General features: G+C 33.7%; 1 protein-coding gene across 1 annotated transcript in view; it reads left to right on the top strand.

Moving 5' to 3' along the window:
* LOC149424818 (agrin-like) overlaps nt 1-18649 on the top strand; it is a 683339-nt gene that overhangs the window by 511920 nt on the left and 152770 nt on the right. The window lies entirely within an intron of this gene.

Raw genomic sequence — 18649 nt, 5'->3', positions numbered from 1 at the left:
TTTCAAAATTTCTGTTTTTACTATGTTTAGATAAAATACATTCATAGTATGTACTTTAAATAATATAACAAAGCAAAGTAAAATAATTCTTGCGAAAAAAAAATATTTTACCGGTCTTCGTCGGATCTTCTGTTTCCAAGAGATGTATTTAAAACTGACGCAAATGTCTAGAAAAAAAAAATTAAGTTAATATCTTAATCAAATTTATTTATTTAGATCTAACGCCACAAGCGCCATTTACACACATGTTTTTTTATATTCATAGTTCAATATAGAAAGATGACAGAAAAGATATGTTTATTATAAAATTATACGAGTAAACAAAACAAATGTATATATATATAGATATACATTAATACAAAGTTAATGAAAGCAGTGATAAGAAACGAAGCAAAAAACGTTTTTTTATTATTGAAACTTAAAATAAACATGATTAAGTTAAATATATTTTTCAGTAGGAAACGTTTGGGAATCTTCCCATTAGCCGGTAATATGATTTATGTGTTCGTAGTTTGGCAAAAGACAATAGAGCAGTTTATCATTATGAGTAATGTCTATTACGAGATAAGGTAAAGGTAATGGCTTTGTCTTTGGATTTCCAAATAACAATAATATATTTAACAGGTGTTTTACATAAGCACGCGTGTTTTATTCTCGCACTTACACCGCCATTCATTTATCACCACTTTGTAAAAATAAAATTTATGGCAACCCACTTCGAAAAGCTGCTTACTTCGCGTTATCTTTATTGTTGCTCATAAAAAATATGACCTTTGCTCATTGATATGGAGCTTTACTTAAAGGTGGGTCCCATAAAGATTTATGGCAATGTTTCAGTAGGTACACAGTTTTCGCTAATATTATGGTTGTATCAAAATCAAGTTAACATGTTGAAAAATTTAAAAAAGGGTATATTTTGCAGAGTGCATTTTAAATTTATTTTTATAAATAGTCTAATTAAATTTTAATATATTTTTGGTACCTTGAAAACAATTGTTTTAGTGCAGTGTTAAACCACTTTCCCGCCAAATTGGTTTGCCAACTTTCGTCTTTTTTGGCGTTGGCTCGTCCTTTCCATTCCACACCATAATTTGTCTTTTGTTTCGGTCATCCAGTGATGGATCCATGCCTCGTTCATTATTCGGTCGAATTAACCCTAATCCCCAAAATACTGAAAACATTGCAATGCAGCGTCAACTCTCTGCTCCTTGTGTTGATCTGAAAGCAGGCGTGGAACCCATCTTGCAAACACTTTTGATAGACGCAGATCGTCAGAAACGATCTTGTGAAGTGTTGCACAGATTATTTCAATATTCGGAGAAAGTTCAGAAAGAATTTCATCAAGCGTGCGACGGACCTCATCGACAACATTCGGAGCGCGGGAATTGCAGAGCTTCGTTGTTCTCCCTTCAATGAATGATTGACGACAACGAGAAACCATTGGCCTTGAAATAATACACATTGCACAAATATGATCCGATGAAATTTGTCGCACTCATATTTTTTGCGTAAAAAAATGGCAAAAGTTCCATCTGCGACTCTTGGACTTTTCCCGTAAACCACGCGGATTAAAAAAAAATCTATTAATAATATTATGATACCTTTTTGATGAAAATAATGTGATCATTCGTTTTTCATTAATTTCATGTTTTACCTTTAATGAAATTAATGGTAAACGAATTTTAGATAGACATTTTTCTACTACCAAATAAATTAAAAATTGCGAACTAAAAGTACATCAAAATATTATTATTCATTTCGATTTGTGTTTCATAGAAGTCCTAGCTATGCGGAACGTTGTTTTCATTCTGAGCATTTGAATTGACGTAGCATAAAAATAGCTTCTTTATCTCTGACACCTTTAAACACATTTATACAACATTTCTACAATAACAGCGAGTTTCCGTGCGTGGCGGCACTTAATTAGCTTGATAGAGAACGCAATCAATAGCGGTAGACACTAGTTCACTTGATTATTATACACTCGGCTGTTGGGGGAAGCGGCGGATTGCTTCTCCTCCCTCCTGGTACCCTGGTAGCCTGCTAGCTGGCAGGGTGGTAACTGGTAGGTCCCTGGGTCCCGAGCAGCCGTTACAGCCCTCCCGAGGGAACAATGAAGCCGCTCCTGAATTTATGTGAATGCCCACGTAACACTCTATTGACTCTCTCTCATTATTGGGTCTATTTGGCCGGTGATACGCACTAAAGGTCTAAGTTTCATGTACTTGAACTGGAAAATTACGGGATTCGCACAGTGTAATTCAAGAGCCAAACAGGCAACGGACAACGGGCAACGGGCAACGGGCTGCTTCCATCCCCTGCGTAGCGGCCTTGATCAAACTATTCCCGGTTGCTAGACGCTTTATCTATATTCTACGAACAAAGCATCCTTCTTACCAATCTAGTTACGAGGATTAGATCTATTCAATCAACTCGATGAGTGTAATGGTACAGACCTCTCCATTTCCAAACCAGTAGATACTAGGTACATAATATTATAAACTCATTAGCTAAGGGAACAACATTTTTATATTGATATGTCTGCTTTCATGGTTGTCTGTATCTACGGTGGGTTTTTATAAATAAAGAGTTCTTTGATTCCCTTGTTGAGTTTTTATTAAGGGAGAAAATTTTTTCTGGGCATCTCCCGGGTAATTTTGTACTTCATTTTAACAAGTAAAAGAGCTTTTATAATGCTTAGAGCATTAATTCTCATTCGAATATGAATAATATGTTTTCGTTGAAGAGTTTAATTATTACACATTCACTAACCGAATGCATTCTGTAGTATAAATATTATACTGACATTATGCTAGTCAAATAAGAATTTTTCATGCCAAATATATACTCGTCGTTTGTAGTTGTATTTTACTTAAAATTCATTGGTTTATATGTAAGAAACATGTTGCTGCCTGAACGGTTTTTCGGAGTAGCTCCATTACTCCATGTTATCATTGTACATTGGAAAATATCACTGTACCATTAATACGTTTTTGATTTCAATTTTTACGTGCTGAACTATTTATATATTTATTCCGATGCTCATACAAAATAAAATAACATCGCGCTAGTGATTGAAGAACTTATTGATCTTCAAGGGTGCATCCTTCGGCATCGAGAATCCTAACTTTATAACTCTTCTTTCATCCAGAGAGTAACCAATTAACTATTTCGTATTTCATTATTTCTCTGGTTAATAATTGTCTGGCCAAAGTATCTACCTCTGCCCTTCTAATTTGTGAGTTTATTCCTTGCCTTTCCAATTTATCTTATTAATTTATCCCATTGAAATCATCTCTTGCAAATTCCCAAAAATACGATTGTTACAAATCTTTATTGGAGAATGATTTCCATTATGTAGTGAAATTATTTTCACGTCGCATATAATGTTTAACAATATCTACAGTAACCATTCCCTGATGCCGGCCTTTCACCTCCCTTGTACAATCTTCCCCCTTTGTGTTGCTATAAGAACTTTTTCCATCGTGTTTTATTCTTCACTGTTTCCTCTCAAAAAGGATCGGACCTACCTTACTGTTATACAGTGAAAAAATCTTGATAAAATTTATTTTAAGTTTTTTTCATAAAAAACCGGTATACTCGCAACGATTTGCGCCTTGAGTTGGTATATAGAAGAATTCAAGGTTTCATGTTCGCCATACTGCCTAAGTTGGATGATGTGAGTTGAGCATTTCCTCCTATCCTCGGAGTTACGCCGAATAAATGGGCAATTAATATAAAAGTTAAAAGGCAATACTTACTCTCTTCCATTGAAAGTGCCTGCTAACCATGATTTATGAATGTAGTATCTACGTGCGTACGGCGTGCTCGGGTTTATGAGGAAGAAAGAATGTAAATGTATATTCAGATGCCATTTTTCTTAAAAGGTAGCAGTAGCATGTCAAGGTATTTTAGAGAGTGGGATTGTAAATAATGTCCCTTACCCGTTGAAAATAAATCTTAAAGTTCTTCGTGAGAAGAAAATTTACGTGATGGAAATACAAAAGCAGGAACAAGATGTTACCCTAAGTACTGTACAAAACATTTTAAGTATATTGTAATATCACTTGTTATTCCACTAAAATACGTACTTGTTTTAATATTACCAAAAGGAAAAGTGGATGTTTTCTGAAATGACACGTGTCTCTGGTATAAAAACTTAATAATTATTTTTTCAATGATAAACAAATGTTTATAAGACAAGGTTAATAAATAAATAAATAAATAAAAAGCACAAAGGATAACAAATTATTATAAACATTAATTACTCGCCTGAAATATCCATACAAATCGGAAATATCTCCCGAGTAAAAATAAATGCTGTCGAATCGGAGTTGCACCTTCTGACGTCTTGTCAGGTGCTCTGGACCACTGAGCTAAGTCGGCTTATTCCCAACCCGCCAAATATTTTAGGCGAGATTTCTATTGTTCATTAAACAACGTGATTAATCGGATCTCATGAACATGAGAATATTTAATTTTCCGTCTCAAAGACGATGTAAAAAGATCATTACGTTATTTTTGGTTGTTATTAAAATCAACATTTTATTCCTAAAATAATGATTTTATTGAAAGGCAAAGGGGAACTCTAATGTAATGGAGTGAACAACGGGTACTTTTTGTAAAGGCAGTTTTTCGGGAAAATGGGAAACATTTTTCGTGATGTCTAAATTTTCTATGAATAGAGGGACAGTGAAAAGGCTAAATGTTTGAGACATCTCTATAGTACCTACGACACACAACATGTGCCTTCGGAGAAAAGTAATAATTATTTTCTCGAAACTCACATATTTCAAAAAGAGCTTTCCTTCATACAAGTGGCTAAAGTTTGTTATTTTTTAGAGTTTTTACTGTGTTGGAGATTATTAAATAACACACCACAAATATGGATTAACCATAATATGTAGATCACAAATTTTATAAAGACTGAATAAAATTCATCGGTACAAGAAAAATATAGTCCGGGGCTATCATTTAATTAACTGATTCATTTCGTATTTCTAGAGCACTTACTACTAATAAACCTTACAATTTAATCACTCCTTCCACTTGTTGGAGTCATTTTAATTTAATATATATAAATCACTTTGTATAAAAATACGTATAACGTATATTTTTTACATACAGAGTGATTTATTTACACAAAATTTATCATTATAAAGTTGACAAAAAAACACATCTACATCGAATGATATTCCCACCCATCATCTGTATCAAAATTTTGTAATCTGTATCAATATTATTAAATATCTGTTCCGTCTGCTATATTTATCTAACGGTATTAATTTTATTAAATACGTGTTCCGTCTACTATATTTATCTTACGGTATTAATTTTATTAAATACCTGTTCAGTCTGCTATATTTGTCTTACCATATTAATTTTAAGTGTATTTTTGTATTGAGAAGTCGACGGAAATATAAAATCGACTGTTTTGAACTGTGAGGCTTGAGGTTCAATGTTAGGAAGGGGTGCAACACGACTCAACAATGTAATGAATCTATTTATTAATAGCCTCGTGACGCTATCCGTAAGTTGATTATATATTTGAGAGTTCGGGATCATTCCAATATCGGTGAATGCAGATTTGATCGCGATACCAAATCGGATCAGAATCCCAATTAGAGCATATCCCCCAGCTTCCGGGCCGGAACGAGATGATATCATAATGGACCTTACAATGAAGACTCGATTGACTTTATGATCAGCTGGCGACGATAGCGCGCTGATGACGGAGATCTGACGGCGTAATCGAATACCGTTCTCACTAATCTCGTAAACCGGAACGATCAAACTTGGAAGAACCGAAATTTAAAATTTCCTATTCAGGACGCAATCTTCAATGGTTAAAATCCTCGCAAATTCTCTCCCAGACAAATTATCCCGACCAGATTTTCCCGACCGCTTATTTTTTTAATATTCAAAACCACGATTTTTTAACACGCATTACGAGGAATTATGAATAAATTTCGGGTCTTTTTTTCACAAAAATGTCACCGTGCTGAAACAAAAAGATACCAATTTTTCCATAATCTTTAAAAATTCCGTTATGTGGTAGGAGCACATATTGGTAAATTTACTTGTGTTTTTTTTTACTTTACGCCTACAGATAATGTTGTAAAGAATTATTTTCCTTTGTTTTTGTCAGAATGGCGATAACATAACCATACTACTGTCGTTCAATACATTTTGTATGTGTTAGACTTAAATACATCTAAATGACTTAGTTGGTTGATGCTTAAATACTTTAAAAAAATATTTTGATCATATTTTTTCTTCAAAATGTCATCGTGTTGTTATTCAAGGATTCGTTCAATTCTAACAAAATCATTAAAGATTTTTCATAAATGAAGAAACTTACTTTTTGAGAATATCAGAAGATTGGTTTTATTTCAAATTTCTTAGACTGTTTTTGTGTTCATTGAATATTAAGGAAATGTCTATTAATTAATTAAGCCTTGTAATTATTAATTAAAGTAGGCTTTGTTTAGTTCCTCAAAGCGAGCGCTGGTAAACACAGATAATTGTGACTGCAGTCGGAAATAGGAAAGGTCTCTCGAAAATGAACTGGCTAATCTTAAATGTCCTGGAAGTCATCTTTTAGTTATAGCAATATTGAATTACTTTTACGCATATAGGTATACCTAAAAAGGCTGAAATCAAAAGAAAAATCTGGCTGTATCTCACAGAAGCACCTTTTGTTTTGTTCCACGGAAACTTTATGATGGAGTTTTAATATTGTAAACACCTGAGAAAAATATGCCTTCACTTTTAAAAGCGTGCATATTTAGTGACACCCATTTAAAATATACATAATTTAAAATTCCAACCCGACCATGTGGCTTCTTTTCCGGATGAATAAATAAATAATATTCTTGGCAAAGTGTCCCATCTCTCGTTCTTCTTCTCCTTCCCTTTTCGCACAGCACTAAGCGCTTTCTGTCTTCCCAACTTAATGGCTTTCATTATCTGCCATCTCGTTCTCTTGTTTGTTACTCTTACGTCGCATCGGTCTTATCGGGAACAATATCCGCTTTTTAGAGGCGGTTTGCGTTTAGAAAGTAAAGCGGAACTCAAACGACGCCTAAAATGATACCAGAACAAAGTATTGATAATTTGTCACATTTTATTTCCGCGCTCTTGGGTGGGAAACGCTTTTAAAAGTGGTTCATTTGTTGAAAAAATAAAACATATTCTAATTATAAATACCCCATAAATTTCAATTTCAAAATAATGTCTTTTTATAAATAGAAACGTGCTCATAAAAGTAGTTCATTTTTTGAACAAATAAAACATATTTATGTCCCACGACAGTTAACAAATTATTGTAAGCAATAAATAGTCGTTTGAAATTCCCGTCGGGGGCATTTATTTTTACTCGGGGGATATTTTCAATTTGTATGGATATTTCAAGCGACTAATTTTTGCTTATAATAATTTGTTATCCTTTGTGCTATGCATAAAAAACTTTGTCTTATAAACATTAGTTTATCATTAAGTAAATAGTCCCACGACAGTGTTATATTAATTATAAATATGCCTTACATTTCAATTTCAAAATAATGTCTTTTTTAAATTGAAACAAGAATATTTTTAATGGCTTACTGAAGGACTGAACGCAGTTGGCGCTAACAAAAAATTGCCAAAAGAAGCGAAGTTAGCAGTCCACAATGGAGTTCTGGTACCTACCCTGATGAGCAAAGGAGCGAAGAAAAGAGTGTAAGGAGGATATATGATGCAGATGCGAATGGTAGCAGAAACCGGGGACGCCCGAGAGACATGGCACGATCAAGTAAATTAGATACTCGAGTCGGCCATGTCAAGATTCAGAATAAAAAAAGAGTATGTATGAGACGATGTATGAATGTGAATGAGGCAAGAAGTGTGTGCCAAGACCGAGTTGTTTGGCGATCCGTCCTCTCTGCACACCGCTGCGGGGAAACGGCGTGATGGTTAGTTACTTAGTTGGTTAGTATTGAAGACAATATTAGCGATTTTTAAACTTAAATTGAAACAGAAAAGTTACGGTGGCATCTAAGACTTGAACCCATGACCTTCACCTTGCCTATTTACTGTATCATACTTCTACTAAGAACTAAAAACATTATCTTCATTTTCTCACTGCACATTTTAATTGGCTGCTTGTTGTTGATTGAATCTTTATTTACGATCACAAGATTGAGCTAAATGGATTGTGTTTACTTTAGTCATATTTATTCGTATCGTACTTCGAATAAGAACTTCCAGCATTCAAGTTCGAGTTGAATCATTAGTAATATCAACTCATTAAGTCATTCGAAAAAAAAAATTAAAAAACGTGTATTTTCTTTTTCCAACTACCTATTCTAACCTTTCTAACTACCTATTATCATAAATTTTCTCATAAAAAATTAAAACATAATATTTTCTTCTAACTCAGCAAACTTATTTTGTGGCACCATTTTAACTAAAAATTAATAAAATACTTCGTTTTAACCACTTTTATTGTTTATTACCAACATGTTTCATGAGCAACGCTCACTTCTTCAGGGTTTTTTAAGTTTTATTAAAAACCCTGAAGAAGTGAGCGTTGCTCATGAAACATGTTGGTAATAAACAATAAAAGTGGTTAAAACGAAGTATTTTATTAATTTTTAATTAAAACATAATACCTACATTTGTCCAAATACAATTTATAATGTCCAAACAAAAATTGCACACATAATACCTTGGCAACAAATGTTGTAGGGAATCGTAAATAAAGTTTCTTCTTTTGTATACTAGTAACTGGGAACCTACACTAAGAAACAATGGAAATAAGATATTAATGGATCCTTTAAATTATATACCTACCTTATACGATTTTAAGATTTTCACGGCCTATTGTAGTAATTAGATAGATGGTGATGGTATTGTAGTGATTTATTTTTGGGGTATTATCCTCCTATAGAAGGATGTAGCGCAACACGGCATAATACCCCAAAAATAACTATAATACATATAATTTGCAAGTTTTTCACTTTTATATAGATGCGGATCTGTAGATATTTTTCAATTTATGAAAATGTATCATTTTCTATAAAACATAAAACAGTTCAATAAATATATTGATTGTTGAAATGCTGAACTAGCCATTTCGCTTAATATTAATACAGAGGATAAGAATAAAAACCGTTTGAGGTAGATATTTATTTTTGTGAAAACTCTCCTTTTATTTATAATTATTATAAATTTAAAGCCGTCGTTAAAGGCGTCATATGTATACATTGGCAAAACAAGGATGATACTGTGTCATCACTAAATAATTAAATGTATTTCTTCTTCCGTCGAGTGATGGGTGTTTTTCTTTCTTAGTCATTTATAGCATTACATTTTGTAAATTATCGAAACGGACTTTGGCTTCTCTGTGCATAGGGGAGTTTTGTTTTTTTTTGTAAGATTTTACCGATAGTTTAGGGAAAAATCAGTTTCTTCCCGCCTTTCCCTCTTATGAAATTGCTCGTTCAACAAAGGTTGGTTAGGTTAGGTTAGGTGGAAGTGTTGAGTGTGTTCTGTGTGAAAGTTCGGGTAAGGGCTGGGCGGAGAAAGGTTCCAAAGTCAGGAATAGGAGTAGGGAGTAGGTAGTAAGGAGTAAGGAGTGGGGAGTAGGGAGCACTTAGGGGGAAAAGTAGCAGCTTACGAGTGCTTTAGGGAATACCGTTTCCTGTAATGGGTAATACCAACCGTTTCTTTTTTTCCTGATCGCTTAATTAGGCCGTTATGTTAAAATTCCAGACCATTTGTACTTAGATAAAAATAAATGTAATGAGTGACCCGACTCAATTCTCTGCGGACTGCGAAATTACGGCTAAAATAAAAATTTTAATCGCTAAAGTTAATCGTTGATATTTCAATTGTCGTTTTAATTTTTATGGCGAAGTTACACAAGTTGTTTTACTAATAGCATGTAAACTTTGATTTCTTAGTTATTTTTTTAATCGTATGTATAATTGTCGCGATCAGTTTTGGGTTATATGCCGTGGTGCGTTTTCTCTTTCTTTAGATAACGTTTTGTACAGTGTTTGAGTGTCCATCATCAGGATAGAAGTTTGTGAAAATTGACACTGTACCGTTGTCCAAAATATTCGCTTTAGAAAGAGGAAGAGCAAAACGGCATAATAACCCAAAAGTTAATCATAATACCTGACATTTAAAATAATATTTTGCTGACACATAGTATGTACCGTAGTAGGTTCTGCTTTATAGTCCCAACTGCTCCCAACCCTCTGGAGCAATTAAACCATGGCATCCCTAATTGGGGTATGTTTTGAGGCTAAAGGTTGTAATTTTGAATGGTGTTCGTACACCAGGGCGTTACTGAGAGTATCTTCCACTTCTCTATTTCTCTATTTCAATCTCTCTATCTCTGTATCGATTTCTATGCTTATGATTTACAATATATGATGCAATGTATAAAAGCTTATTTTAGGTAGTGGAATTATCTTTAATTCCCTCGCGTAGTTCTCATCTTGTTATGAATTCTGACAGAAAAACAAAACTTTAGAATCTGAGCATGAGAAGTTACCATGCAAGGCAAGGAGCACAATATTCGTTTTGGTATTTAATTTAAATAAAGGTACGTATGTTCAGCGCCACGGGGAAAATGTTCCACATTTACTTTGATGGTATTTTATTATTCTACTCTCTCGTAGTTCGGCCGATTCTCCAGAGACCCGAGACGTACTTAGAGCGAGCGTGCTCTGGTAAATAGAGCCATACAATTTAATTCCCAGTGATTAAACTAAATAATAAATTGTACTTTGGATCAATTACATCCCTACCAGATCACTTTGAACGCTTCTTATGTAGGTTTACATTCTCCACTACTCTGCGGTCACTCCTCCAGAAAAATAGTACACTCTTTAATAATTACATTCCATCAAGGATGTTTTAGGACTTTAGTAAATAAACAACGATAAGTTCTTTACAAAAATAACAATTTTTTTTTATATGCGCAATAAGAAAAAAATAATAATATTTATGTATGCGAACTTAATGAAAAAGTGTACACCATATATAGCAATATTTTTTATTTTTCATTCAAAACTACTCAATGAAAAATACTCGATATTAATATAATTTTTTATTTTATTTTATATTTTATTCAAACCCCAAATGAATCTGTGGTCATAAATCGTCTAAACATAATACAAATAAGAAATGCTTTTTCAAACATTCTGATGTTCGTTGTCTGTAATGTGCGTTATTCCTATGTGAAATTATTCACACTCAATGAATTCAAAACTTCTTTCAATTTAAGTGTACTTTTCATTTTTATTTATTTTACTTTTAATTATTGTGTAAAAAAATAATTCAGACATGCGATGAAGTAGGCACCTTCCAATAATATAATATTTTAACACAAAATTAAATTAATCATAATAAATAGGACTTTTATGAAAAAGGACCTGAAATAATATTTTTTTCGGATTTCAGTTGACTTCCTTGTTTATGTTTATTGGGAAAATTATTATTGCTTAGAAGGAGCGACTAGGAGCTTTCTTGTTAAGAAAGTGGTGTAAACACCGCACCAAGAATGAACTGGGTACGCCAATGTTGCGAAGTTGAGCAAGTTGCCTTATCAACGATCCGATACACCTTTAGATATGCAAATCCGCAACAAGAACTAGATTGCTTGGTCATAAATGCTGTAAGTATACATTGGGTATCCTAAGGACACAAAGAATATAGAACTATGTCTAAAGTAACGTCAGTATACACTGTCCAATGTGTCCCTTAGCAAAAATTTCCCCATACCCGTCTCGGTTGCTGCGCTCCTAATAACGCTAACCCGCCGAGAGATATTATCTTAAGGGTAGTGGTCCACAGGGGCTGGATAATGACGGACTCAGAAACTCGCTGCTCTCAACTCGCCGTATTGAATGACCCTAACCCAAATTTAATTTCAGCCGCCCTGGGCTGTGAAACAAATGAGCCTCATTTATAAGTGTCACCAAGTTTGCCAGTAAAAGACAAAGATTTAGAAACAACGTTTGTTCCCTCTTATTTTCTTCTGAACATTCATCCGTGGGAAAGAAGATCGTTAAAACATGGCTTAGCTTTATCATTAAAATAAAATTTACAAAATAATCTTTTTTGAACTTGAATTGGAATTGCTTAGAACTCATTTTCATTTTGAAAAAATATGACAGGTTCCTCATTTTCACGTTACTACCGTAATAGAGTCCCTGCTCCCTGGAGGCAGTGGGAGTACAGCGTCCCCAATTGGGTTGTGTGGTGAGGCATTGTTCAAATCAACGATCGTGATAGGATATTTTTATACTTTACATTTCACAATAAATATGGTATTTTATTCTTAATTCATAAATTAATTAAAAATAATTTTCGAAAACAATTTTCTATACTCTATTGACAGCCCACTCCTATTGTAATACTATTGTTAAACATGGCTGAAAATTTCAGGTGTAGTCGTCGCTCGTCGCCATGACTTTTTTTAAGATACAGAATGATGCTACTGAATGAAATTTCTAAGACAGTAGAAATATATAAATTTTTTGTTATTGGGGACATAGGGAAAGTACATATAGGATAAAAGAGGATTTACCTTAGGTTTCTACATATTATTATGAGATTTTAATACTACTCTTCCATAGAAACGTTATCTTGTGGCTGTTGTTATGTGTTTAATTACTCTATAAGGCCCCGTATTAACCTTTCAAATATGGTTTAAATTGGAGATATGTAAATACGAATGTTACAGGAAACGCTCGTTAAAAAAACGATAATAATTAAGCGAAAATGTTGAAAATATTTAATAAAAAACTACTCGTCTAAAAAAGAGCAACAATCTCTAGTCAAATGCTTTAGTTGCATTTAAGGATACATTGTGACTTTTTTCATGCCTATAATACATTAAATAATAGTAAAAACGTGTTTTTAATAATTTACGGAGAGTTCACAGGAAACTTGTTATAAATCGGTAGAAATTGGGTACGCCCTGGCTTAAAAATTGTAACCTACCTAACGTCCCAAATGTAAAAAACTTTAAAGAAAAAAAATCTAGTACTGTAAATAGATGATTTATGTAAAGTAGAATAAATTAAATAACAAAAAAATAAATTACATTTATTTGCCCGTTTTTAACAGCACTATATTTTGTAAACAAAAAGTATAGAAACACCAATTTCTTCAGTTTCAAAATAAAACTAAGAAAAGTCATCATTTAAAAAATTATATTCAGAAAGCCTTTTCACGAATAATGATTTTGGGTTCTGATTTTCGCAACGAAATGAAAAGCAATTTTCAAACTCTTTTCCGCCCTTTTCTCACTCTTCCCTACCCTTCTCTTTACCCAGAACTGAGCGGGAAGTATTGTTATCAAAATTTGCCTCGCCACCCTTTTCCAGGGAAAAATATGTATTTCACCCAGTGGTGACAATTCAGTAATAATTGATGACCTTTTTTATCTTTGTAATGGGTTTCCAGATTACTCCATCCAATAAGCGTTTAAAGGCCATAACTGACCACAGGAGCGGGGTGCAGACGGGCGGGAGGGGTGCGTGGAACAAACAAATTAATCTATTTGCTCCAAAAGCTTCGCCCGGCGATATTGTATAATTGATTCTGAACGGTGTCCATATTAAACGCTCTCTGTGGCAACGTCAATAAAGGTGTGTTATGTCTTGTATTATATTTTTGTTTTTTGGCCTTATGGATTTATTTAGAGTCGACTCTTTTTTTAATAAACAACTGATTTTGTAAAAATGGTTGTATTATAAATAACCTTTTAATCCAAACAGAAAGACATGCGTAAATATGTAATAATCACTTTTTATTATTTGTATTATAATTAATTATAAGTTAATATCGCAAGTAGCACAACGCAAAAAGTATAAATTTCCATCTAGAGTGTGCAAAAAGTCAGATAAAATTAATATTAATATTTTTTTATACATAAGCAGCGCACAACTTAAAAGATAAGGAATTGTTGTTTTTACTTAATTCTTTCGATAAATTTCCCCGTTTCATATTTAGTTGTCACCTGTAGATCGGCCATTAAGATTAACGTCGCCAGCGCTGGAAGTTACGCGGCCCATTGTTTGCGCCCTCGTTCATTACCGGCTCTGTGATAAAATGACGCCGGTGGCCAAATGAAGCGCCTGCAACGGGCGGACTTTTTCCCACAAAAGTCCAACAATGGAATGTGCCAACAGTTTAGACTAACGAACGCAATCGCGGCGTTGGCACATTTCACCCGAATTAATTGCGGTGCGTCCACCGGCCCGCCCGGCCCCTGGGCGCGCCTAGCTGCAGCCCTGGCCTATCCAGTGTCGTTCCCACTGGATATATAATCCCAAAAAGTGTGTGAAAGAAACCCATCTCGATAGTTTTCATACAACTTTAGACTCCTTGGCCCTAGAAAGGCGCACGAAATTAATTAGCTCTCTAATATTTTATAATTCGCTTTCAATTGAGTTGAAAAAAAATTAGCTTATTTTGGGCACATCCGTCCACAATACACCTGTCGTGAGAAAATCACCTCAAATGCTAATTTAATTTATACTACTGGAAATTATGCGGTCATTATTATGGATACAAGTTGAAAGGGTGAGTCTATGGTTTTGCTCTGAACTAAGATGAATCTTTCGAAAATGTGAAGGGAGTTTGTTCCAAGCTGTTTTGTCTGCTACGGCAAAACCGGTCTCCAAAATCTAAAGCCTTATCCACATGCTTGCACGGTTCGTATCTCCGCTGGGTTTTTGTTTTATATTACTACTTTTATTGTTTGTGTTTGTGAATCAAAATGAAATAATAATTTAAAAGTGAAAAATGCAAATGGTGCCTAGCTTACCACTTACACAATACACGGAGAAAAAACTGTGAAAGACGGGATGGGTAGACGCTAGACGCTAGACGCTACATATTAATACATAACCGCGTTTATTCCACCAAGAAACCAATAGGTCGTTTCCCACCATTCACTTATTTCTTACAAAAAAAATTGATCTAACTCCCAGCTTACTAGAATTCATAACCTCAAAATTTTATTTTAAACCAGGGTTTCCCAAAGTGGTATATATGGACCCCCAGGGGTCGATATCGGCTTGCTGGGGTCGATTAGGGTCCGATTAGTCGATGATGTACATTCGAGCGGCCCCCATTTACATCAAGTCATCAACATTCAGGAGTTCCGTAAATGACACAATACACCGACAACAAATAACACAGTTCACGTAATACTAATAGACTGTGAAATTACTTATTTGATATTTGTAATTTTATATTTCGGAAAATTGTTTATTGAGATATATAAATAGAGTCTACGTTTTTTTTCGCGAATCTTCCTAGTTCCCCAACTTGTTTTTGACAAATGTCCAGGGTAATGACGTTTTTGTCTATGTTCAACATTTAAATATACTTCACACAGACTTCAAAACTAAGTTTGAAGACATTTTTACTATGGAAATGGAACGTTGAAGAATCGGACATCATAATACTAGAAGAACTGATCTGAATAAGCACTGACTAAGCGCGCCGTTGGGCACTGTTTCGTCTCTGGCGCCGTTTGATGCAGCACTACAAAATGGCCCCCGCGTTGCAATTTTATTTTAAAATCCCCTAATTTCATTTAATTGATATATTGTGTTCCGATCCTTTGAAACACAGTGTCATAGAATGTGCTGTTCATTAATAAATGTTATTCTGGCAGCCATCACCCACTTTTATTGTTCGGATTTTAATGGATTAATTTATTTAGGTACACGTATTACAAGTATTGGACAAAACGGAAAAGCATTTTGAATATACGGGTTAAATCATGTATCACAATTAAATGTTCTCTGCTAAGGACAACTTTTGGATATTGTATACATTCAAAAATTTAACGTTACGAACGGTAATCTTCTAGTATGTTTTCTTCTCATAACAATTAATCTTTTGAAATATATTCTTTCCACATGTGCAATATATACGAAAGTAGACAGTTAACACAATCATTTTAAAAAGAATTTTTTTAGGTACCTACCTGGTGAGTGAAATCAAGTCAAATTCGTATATTGTGTCAAGATAAACACGGTAATCAATTAGTTACCAAAGAACGCATCTTTTTTACTAAGATTTTTCTCTCTGCGATATTATTTAACAGTTTTTAATTATATTTTAATCGTTTGCCAAACAAGCATTCCTCCCTCTCGCTTCCTTAAATTTGTTCTGATGATAGCTTTATCTCGGCAGTAGTACCTAGTACAGTACCTAGTAGCACTTCTCATTACACGGGGAGATTTAGTATCACAGACCAGGATTTAATACTCACAATTCCAACTGAAATATCCGGCAAACTTCTGCCGACATGATTCTCCTGAGGAATGAAGATGATAATTAAGAAAGGGGTTCATGCAAGGGCGCCGGCGCCGGCGGGTGCCGCTCCAACTCTCCTACAATATTTGAACCAATTTAACCACCCACACATGCGAGCGTGCATGATAGAATAATAACTGCTGTTTCTATACATTGTCCTACGAGTTTGTTTTATGCTAAATAATCTGTAGGTGAAAGACCAGTGATGTAAATTCCACAAGATCGGTCTTCGCCGTGCCAACATTGACCTAGTTCTAATTACAAGTTCCTATGGAATATGTGACGTGATCAGGTTCCAACGGATAAGTTAGGGCTCTCCTAGTTTATTTTTAATTAATATAACCTACCTGTTTATCAAACAGGTTTGCAATGAAAATTTCAAACTTAATTCTCACGAAAGAAGACGATTCTAAAGAAGGAGTTAGCGCAACACGGCACAACACCCCAATAACAAATAACAAAAATAATTTTTGCTGTGAAAATCTTAAATCATATTTAAATTCTCATGGTTAAATGAACCTTTAATCGAATTTTAATACTATAATCACTGGATATTATGTTTAACCCAGAGGGGCTGACATGAAAATTCAATAAATATAAATATATGTTTGTTAAAGCCAACACGTACGCAATGCCATATTTGAAAAACTGACTTTAAAAAAATTAACTAACCCAGTAGAGGTAATAATATCCACAGGCAAAATGAATGTGATCTACACAGCAATTACAGTGCTTCATACCGTCCATGGGGACGATTCTTTAACACTTCAAATGCAATAAAAAAATATGATGATTTAATCCTTGAATGTATTCATTAATACTTTTGAATAAATAATAATAATATAATCATTTAATATCCTAAGAATTTTAAATTATTACATTTTCTTTAAAATGGGAAACAATTGTTTTACATTGCACAACATACTATGCTTAGTAACCATGTATTTAGTACTAGGATGAATTTCATCAAGCAGCACTGTTGAGCTCAATTAAGAGGAGACAATACTCTAAAATCCAAAACATAGTCAGAATCTGAACGACATTGAAGCAGCTGTGAATTGTTGCTGTTGAATTTGCCCTTGCAAATCTCTAAAATAAAGTGAGAATTTTAACGACATAAGTGATGAAGTTGTCTAAAAACAATAGTCTGCATGCAGCCCGGCGTAATGGACGGACTCTGCTCTATCAGGCCTAGAAAATCGATCTTTCCGTGGGTTTTATTTTAATTATTTCTGATGAACGTATTACAAAAATACCAAATGTTTTTAGAGGAATCCCCTGTGAAGTTACTAATCGTTCCTCTAGAAAAATAAAATTTGTTGCTTACCGCTAATTTTATAGTTGAAAAACGTTTTATGTAATTTTCAAAACGTTTTACATAAAATATATTAATTGTAATGTCCTGCTTTTATTCATCATAAATATAAACAAATCACATCCGTAGGGATCTCTCTAGAAACATTTCAGATTTTAGAAATACGTTCATCAGAAATAATTAAAATATGAGCGTCGAGTAAACTCTGTTATTAGAGTCTCATGTCTCTTTAATCGGATGCTTCAGTCCATTATCTTCTATAAAGTAATGTTTAACCGGTATTCCAGTAAATATTACATTAATCTAAACCGCCTTTCTTCAACTATAAGTTACGCTGTTACTTATTTTCAATTTATTTATCGAAAATTTTGACAAAATAAACAAGGTACAACTTATGGACCATCAAATAAATCATTCGGGCCACGACGACATAATACTAACGAGACATAAATCAGATAAAAAAATTGCCATGTTAATCGTTTAATAAATCAACGTCAAACAAAAGAAAGAGGACAGTTTTAATTTTCATTTGAATTCACTGAACGGCAAAGGCGGGGTGAGGATTATCTAGGTAACATTAAAATATTGACGAATTACCAAAAGCCAATCGCGTAAGCCCACCAGGTTAATAAAATATGTTTCCACTTCGTTCTACTTTTTAATCAAACTTTTGTGGCTATCCAAAATGTTGCTGTGTGTATGGACGTGGAATGAAATGCGAATTGCCTTGTAAGCCACATATGGTCTTAAATTTAAAGATACACTTTCAAATAATTAAATTTAATGAAGTTAACCCTCGCGAGGTAAACCTGAACACGGTGTGACTTTATTCTGTACTAAAATGCTTATTAAAATAACGCCGAGTGGGTTGAATGTCGCAAAATTATTAATGCTTTAATAAATTAAATTCTTAACCTCAAAAGTCAGAGGTTGGGTGCTCACTTTTTTAATGAAAATTATATACTTATAATATAATCCTTTTGAACAATAAATTGCTAA

This window comes from Hesperophylax consimilis, chromosome 3 (assembly GCF_061612785.1).
Source record: "Hesperophylax consimilis isolate HC1 chromosome 3, BYU_Hcon_1.0, whole genome shotgun sequence".
NCBI lineage: Eukaryota > Metazoa > Arthropoda > Insecta > Trichoptera > Limnephilidae > Hesperophylax > Hesperophylax consimilis.
Note: the sequence above shows the minus strand (reverse complement) of the source record. Positions and strands in the feature narration are given on the sequence as shown.